The sequence below is a fragment of the Octopus bimaculoides genome, chromosome 6 (assembly GCF_046866305.1).
Source record: "Octopus bimaculoides isolate indiv1 chromosome 6, ASM4686630v1, whole genome shotgun sequence".
Taxonomy (NCBI): Eukaryota; Metazoa; Mollusca; class Cephalopoda; order Octopoda; family Octopodidae; genus Octopus; species Octopus bimaculoides.
This window is the reverse complement of record NC_142933.1, coordinates 20,680,385-20,689,138: the sequence shown is the minus strand read 5'-3', so window position 1 is coordinate 20,689,138 and position 8,754 is coordinate 20,680,385.

The window sequence follows — 8,754 nt, the reverse complement described above, 5'->3', positions numbered from 1 at the left end:
TATATATAAATAAACAGAATTCTCACCTCACCAAAAAAAAAAAAAAGAGTTTTATCCCTTTTTGAATTTATATATCTATATATATATATATATCTATATATATAGTAAAACATTCCTTCAATATACACAAGAGAAAAAGGCCAGGTAAGTTCCTTTTCAATTTTATTCGATTGTCAAAGAATATGTATGAGAATATGTATACGTATATGTATTTTTCCATATGTGTATTTTCATACACTGTTTTTAACACTGTTTTTAACAATTTCACCTTAATATGACAATCAGTATGTAACACTACAAAGTTCATACAAAGCTTTATACTTTAAATATATTTTATCATCAAAGAATGTATATATGCATTTTAATACTCAGACTGTTTTTTAACATTTTTTATTATTCTCAAAGACTTTTGATAATCTTTTTCTAAAAAAGTGAAACCGGTTAAGTAAATAAATATTTTTTAAAAATAAGTGCATTTTCAAACCTTCTTTCATATATATTTCCACTCGTACGGTATTCCACAACTTTACTTTATTATATACATATATATATAGATATATACTCTTTTACTCTTTTTACTCTTTTACTTGTTTCAGTCATTTGACTGCGGCCATGCTGGAGCACCGCCTTTAGTCGAGCAAATCGACCCCAGGACTTATTCTTTGTAAGCCTAGTACTTATTCTATCGGTCTCTTTTGCCGAGCCACTAAGTTACGGGGACGTAAACACACTACCATCAGTTGTCAAGCGATGTTGGGGGGACAAACACAGACACACAAACATACACACACACACACACACACACACACACACACACACACACACATAAAAAAACACACACACACACACATATATAGACATATATACGACGGGCCTTTTTCAGTTTCCGTCTACCAAATCTACTCACAAGGCTTTGGTCGGCCCGAGGCTATAGTAGAAGACATTTGCACAAGGTGCCACGCAGTAGGAATGAACCCGAAACCATGTGATTGGTAAGCAAGTTACTTATCACACAGTCACTCCTGTGCTTATATATATATATATATATATATATATATATATATATATATATATATATATATATATGGAGACGGTGTCTCCCAGCGTTAAACAGCAGTAGCATTCGCCCGAAAATGGGATTTCCACATTAGGTTGGCAAAAAATCGTTACCCTAAAGTGGTGCTACTGAATATCTCTCGTTGAGAGATTTAGGAACAACAATGTGTCTATTTTATTAGATCAGTGACTGTGAGTCACTTAGAAAATTATATATACTTTCGAGCGGGTGTTTAGCACAACTATCTCAGCCGAAGATTTATTCTGTGCCGACAAAGGGAAATAACCCTGGAACCGTTCGGTCCACAGACACTGCATTGTGCTAGGTGGGAGTGCTAACCTCCCCTATTCGAAACATAAGAACATAGATCGTATGTCGTATAGCCAGCTGGAGACGATGTTTCCTGATGCTAAACAACAGTAGCATTCGCCCCAAAATGGGACTGCCACATTAGGTTGGCAAGACCGTGTGCATATCGTTAGCGATTTTCTTTCTCCGTCTTCCCTTCTTTGGACTTTTTCTATATTTCTGATGAATAGCTCAGCTCGAAACGTGAAATCCTCTTTCTTTTCTTTCCTTTCCTGAGCGTCCAATAACACTTTACTTATTCCCCGTCCTCGCGTTGTTGTTTTTCCGTGTTTTTTCTTGCTTGCTCATGGTTGGATTGACTATATGTATAAGTATGCAGAGAGAGAGAGAGAGAGAGAGAGAGAGAGAGAGAGAGAGAGAGAGAGAGAGATGTATATATATATATATATATGCATACACAAACGCACGCACTCACACACACGTGTGTATTTATGTGTGTGTGTGTGTGTGTGTGTGTGTGTGTGTGCATCTCTATCTCTTGCTTGACAACCGGTACTAGCTTGTTTACGTCCCCGTAATATAACGGTTCGGCAAAAGAGAACGATGAAACAAATATCAGACTTTAAAGAAATAAGTGCTGGAGTCGATTTTTTCGGTTAAAGCCCTGCATGTGAATGTGAGGGATGGCCATACAACTTCGGCACTTCGAACTAAAATTTAACAAAGTAGCTAATTCCACGTTAGTTATCTGTTTGGGCGCCAAATTCAATTTGAACTTTGACCTTTATGAGATCCAGAATATAAGTAAAAAGACATGATACTTGGGTACATATTATCGAGTTACAGTCAACCAACAAGGATCGTCAGATACCAACTATCTATTTATAAACAGGATGCTACATTGAAGTACAGTGAGCCAAATTCGAAATGATTACCCTAGCAAGGTAGAAGCTATTAAGTTGTAACTAGGTACTGCAGTAGTACAATAAACTTTAAATGTTAGTAATTACTACAGTGAGATACTACAATAGGTACTACAATAAATACCATAATGATGTACATTCTAGGTAGCCATAATTAAATGATTTCATAAAAGTAGGTACAGAAATGAGGCATAGTCCAACAATTCATTCATAGGTTAGCGTTCTAGTTCCAAATATGTCCCAAATTCAGGTAAAGTCAAGTTGACAATAAGTATCACAGCGATTTACAGTAAACCAATCTATAAGCAAGTACTACAGTGAGATACAATAAGCGTAGCTATACGTAGTTACAACAGCGAGCTACAGTCCAATTAGATGTAAGCAGGTTCCAAAGTGAGATATGCCGCAAGTAGCTGTTAGTAGCTATTTCAGCGTAGGATTTTCAGTGGTGTACTGTCCAACTAGCTTCAAGTAAAATTCACAGTGTCATGCAGTGTACCAAGTTGTAAGTATCTCAGTAAAATCATTCCAAACTGAGGTGCAGTCTCCAGCGGTAGGCATGTTACATTCAGAGAGACACAGCACCAAGATGTAAGTAAATCTCATCGTGAGTTTCATAACATGTAAATTTTAAGTAGGTACTAAATTAGGTACAGTCAAGCTAGATATAATTAGATATAATTGTATAATTATACAATCTTCTCTTCCACAGTATTTTCCACGTTGAAGTAGAATCCTCTGAGTTATACGAAGTTAGAATAGTGAGGTATAGTCGATTTAACTGAGATGTGTTACAACCTTTATGTTAACTTCACCTAGAAAGGACTAAGTACCAGAGTGAGGTACAGTCAAGCGAAAGGGGTACAGTCATACAAGTCACAGTCCACTTAGATTTAAATAGATACTGTAATAAAAGGTAGAATCTACCTGGACTAAGTTAGAGATTATGCACCCAGAGTGCCGGTAAGTGAGATAAAACCCAGAATCAACAAGTACGTGGTTGCGAATTGTACTTCGTATCCACACGGTTGTGGATTCGCCCATCATAATCCTTTCCGCTATATACACAAGGCCTGGAACTTCTAGGGAGGGGCTAGTCAGTTACATCGACCCCAGTGCTCAAATGGCACTTATTTCATCCAACCCGAAAGGGATGAAAAGCAAAATCGACCTCAGCGCGATTTGAATTCAGAACGTTCAAATGCAGAAGAAATGCCGCTAAGCATTTTGTCCGGCGTGCAAACAATTGTGCTTCCTCGCCGGCTTATTCGCCCATTATCAATATCTATAAATCAATATCTATAAAACAGAAGATGTTTGTGTGTGTGTGTACGTGAATGTGGGTTATGCACGTCCACAAATTAGCACGCATGTCGCTCCAATTTTAGGAGGACATTGTTCATGACCCTATCTGTGTTTTTGTCAACTTTTTCTCACAGAGGCATCCGCGTATAGCTGTAAAAATCGATAAACTTTTACCAATTTTGAAGTTTGTTGACATGGCGAAGTCAAATCTGTGCGTACGCGCGTGAAGAAGAGAGAGAGAAAGAAAGAAAGAGAGGGAGAAAGAAAGAGAGAGAGAGAAAGAAAGAAAGAGAGAGAGAAAGAAAAAAGAGAGAAAGAAAGAAATGGTGTTTGTAACAAGGGGGAGAAACAGTGTTTGCCAAGCGTCTAAAAGAAAAAAAAAAAAATGAAAAAGTGGAAGAGGGAGACAAAGCGGCTAAGGAAAAAAATTTTCTCTCACCAAGACAGCGTCTAACAAACAAACAAAAAAAAGGAACGAACAAGTGGAAGAGGGAGACAAAGCGTATTACGAAAGAAAATGTAGCTAAGGAAGACAGAGTAAAATGCATTTTTTTTCTTAAACATGAGATATAGTTTCAAATATAAGATGTTTTTGAAAGACACTATATTCTATAATAAGATTATATATACTTTCTCACACAACAATTCAAATATATTTATTTTAAATCATTTATTTATTTTAAATCGTTCATCTCCCCCCCCCTCTCACTCTCACACATACGCACATATACTACTTTGGGAGCGAAAGAGTTTTGTTTATATTTCACAACTATGAAACAAAAACGTATGTAACAATTTGTCAGTCACCCCCCCCCCCCCCAACCCGTTTTTCGGACCACAAAAAGGGTTTGGTAATTTTTAAAATTAACACCCGCACGATTTCCACTAGGGTGTTACGGTTAGGATTAGGATTAGGGTTAGGGTTACGGTTTTAGGGTCAGAGTTAGGGTTTAGGGTTAGGGTTAAAGTTAACCTAGAAGGGACAGGCTCCTTATTTTTTGGTTAAGGTTGTTGGTAAGCTTTCCTAAGTTACTCCAATCCAGATCCCCAATGCAAACCTTCAGATCAACCTTCTCCTATGCAGATCTCTAATGCAACATTAAAAAAAAGAGTCAATAAGTGAAAATAACCAATAAACTGATTCCTTATGGGATTTCCCAATCAAATTGCCAGCAAACCATTTTCAGCCAAACCAATTTCAACGGATTTCGCTCAAATCTGATGTCGATGTTACTTATTTTGGTTTGAAATAAAGGACTTAATCATTTAATAATCCTAGCTTAATCCCGAGCAGCGCCGGCTTATACTGCTAGTAATGTATAAAGAAATATATTTGTATTCAAGAAAGCGTGTGTGTGTGTGTGTGTGTTTGTGTGTGTGTGTGTGCGTGTGTGTGTGTGTGTGTGTGTGTGTGTGTGTGTGTGTGTGTGTGTGAGTGTGGGTGTTTATAAATGAAAAACGAAAGTTTGAACAATGAAACTTACCTTGTTGAAAACAGCTTCAGCGGATCAGACGAACATTTATAACAATTTCAAATTTATATTGAATGTTTTGTGTAAACATTCAGTGTACGTATGTATGTATGTATGTATGTATGTATGTATGTATGTATGTATGTATGTATGTATGTATGTTTGTATGCATGTATGCTTGTATGTATGTATGTATGTATGGATGGATGTATGTATGTTTCTTCTATTTTAAAAATTATTTTAAAACTTCTACTGAGGAGGGAGCCGGTTTCCAACAAATATACAAGGCTCCATCTTTGGGATGTAGTTAACACAGACAAATTCACATTTGGAACTTGAGAAAAGTCTTGAATATTTTTACTGTTCCAATCACAGATTGTACTTGTAATGTATGAATTAGCCGGTCAATTTCTCTTTCTGAAAATCCCAGTTTATCCAGATTCTTCTTGTATGTATGTATGTATGTATGTATGTATGTATGTATATATGTATGTATGTATGTATGTATGTATGTATGTATGTATGTGTGTGTTTGTATGTATGTATGCATGTATGTATGTATGTATGTATGTATGTACATACGTTCTTAAGTACGAAAGGATGGATGGATGGATGAATCGATCGACCGAAATTACCCTTAGATTTATTTAGATGTCGCAGTGGAATACGGCTTATCATCCATCTAATAACTAACAGCCTCCCCTATGAGGTACAGCGCACCTTGTTGTAAGTTGATGCCACGGTAATGAACTCATGCACTTCAGAGGAACAACTCACAGCATCCAGTAATATCAGGGACTTAAAAGTAAATGTTAACAGCAATCTCGGTTGGAGTGCTCACATCAACAATAAAGTTGAATGGCTCACATGATTTCCCACAAGGATGTCAAGTCTCAAGAGTGCACCTAGATGCTAGTGTTGGGTACAGTACAGCAACCTGTAAGTAGGTACTACAGATAGGTACCAAGTTGCAATTAGTACCAGAAAAAGATCCATCTAGCAGTATGTTAGTGCCATGGTGACATAAAATCGGGTAGGCTGTAAGCAAGGACTCCATTTAGGCACAGTTCATCTGGTTTGAAGGATATCCAGTCTAGTAACTAGTTACCACAATGAGATACATTCCATATAGCTGTACAGAGTTTTGCAAATAAATTGAGACCAATTTAAGCAGTTGACTTAGTGGGTTTAACATTTTGTTTTTGACAAAACCTTGCTTCAAAACCTAATCCTCCTCTTTATTATTCAGGTAAATAGCGAACTGATTCGACAACAGAAAGTCATGGAACAACTGAATTGTTCCACCATTGTTGTTTGGCGCGCGCCGGGCACACTGCCAATAAAATTGTTGACAAAACTTCCAAAGGCAACAGTTTATCGGGTGTATAAACAAATTAAAGAAGAGGGAAAAATTGATAGAAAAGAATACAAAACTCAAAGTGGTTCCAAGCGCAATCCCAAATTTCTCTCTGGCTGCAAACGCTCGATTGAAGCTAACCCATTCACATACATGACAACTCTTGGAAAGAAACACAATGTGGTCTTTTCCACGGTGTCCAGAGCTCCTTTTCTACTGTGTCCAGAGCTCTTTTTCCACGGTGTCCAGAGCTGTGAACAAGAATCTTGGCAGGATTAGCTATGTTCGACAATGCCGTCGCCTAACAGCCGAAGTCAAAGCAATTAGAGCCGAGAGACGCCAAAGCTTCTGTCATTCATCAAGCATCAAGGTGCAAGGAAAACTCTCGTGTTTGTGGACGAGAAGTTCACTGTGGACGCTGAGGTGAATCGCAGAAATTCTTGAGTGATTGCATATAACCCTTATGACGTCCTCCCTGTGTTTGAGACTAAGAATCCTGCCTCTGTATTGGTATGTGGAGCTGTGGCGAGTGATGGAAGTGTCATGAATCCGCACTTCATTGAGTCTGGCTTGAAGATCGACACAAAGGACTATCTGGACATCCTGAAGAACTCTCTGTTACCTTGGCTGGAGAAGAAGATTGGGCTTGACAATGATGTGCTTATCCAGGATTCTGCACCATGCTATGGGTCAAAAGGAACACAGGCCTTACTTGGGGAGAAGGTGCCATCTTTTGTAGGGGCCAACATCTGGCTCACTAACAGCCCAGATCTCGACATTCTCGATTACTTTTTATGGAGCGAACTTCAAGAAGGACCAATGCTTCACCACACTCGAGTGTTTGAAGATCTGCATCGTGCGTGCGACACGCAAAATCAAATAGGTGGAGGTTGCTGCATCTGCAAACAAAATTTAGTTCTTGTGTGGAGGCAGTAATTGCCCAAAAGGGCGTCTAATTTGAGGGATAAATGTTTTTGTTGTAATTAACGTTACATTAAAATTATATCTGTCTACTACCATTATTTTAGTATTTATAACTATTTTTATGCATCGTAGAAATTGCATTATTTACAATTGACGGATATTTGTCCTCATCTTGTTTGTTAACACAACGTTTCTGCTGATATACCCTCCAGCCTTCATCAGGTGTCTTGGGGAAATTTCGAACCTGGGTTCTCATTCCTAAGGTATTTTTCGATGTTGTTGTTGTTTAATATTATTATTAATTATTAATTATTATTACTATTATTATTATTATTATTATTATTATTATTATTATTATTATTATTATTATTATTATTATTAACAACAACAACAACAACAACAACAACAACAACAACAACAACAACAACAACAATAATAATAATAATAATAATAATAATAATAATAATAATAAAGAAGAAGAAACAACAAAAGCTATAAAACAAATGAAATCCAAACTAAAACTAGAACAGCAACGGACCATGATAAATCATATTATCTCTGGCTGCCCAGTCCTGGCCAAGAAGGAATATATTCACAGACACGACAGAGCTGGGACCTACATACTGGAAGCTATGCAACACTATGGAATAACAACAGAAAAAAGATGGTATAGGCACACGCCAGAAAAGTTCACAGAAAACGAGAAAGCAACCATACTCTGGGGTATGCCAATACACACAGATAGAGAAATTAAGGCCAACAGGCCGGATATAGTTGTCAGAGATCATGAAGGAAAAAATGCTTTCTAATTGATGTATCAATACCAGCAAATGACAACGTTTCCCTAAAAGAAATGGGGAAACTTTCAAAATACAAAGACCTAGAAATAGAGGTAACTCGAATGTGGAATCTAAAAACAGAAACACTTCCTATCATAGTAGGCGCCTTAGGTATGATAAAAAATATTCAGACAAATGCATAACAAAAACACCAGGACTTACATATATATATAACATACAGAAAATTGCACTAGTGGGCACTGCACACATCCTACGCAAAACACTTTCAATACAGTAACCATAAGAGCATCACAGCAAACCACAGCACATACCCAAGGCGCACAGAGCTGCGCTCGGTAGTGAAATGAAAGCACGCTATAAAAATAAAACTACTGAATAATAATAATAATAATAATAATAATAATAATAATAATAATAATAATAATAATAATAATAATAATAATAATTAGATTTTTCTAATTGTTGAATCATTCATTCATAAATTTCACACACAACATGGACCAAAAAAATTCTTTTTAAGAAAATACGTGTTTAGATAAATTTTAATGTCATGAATAGCGAAAGCGAAACCAGTTGACAGACACAATACAAGATATATTATAAAGTA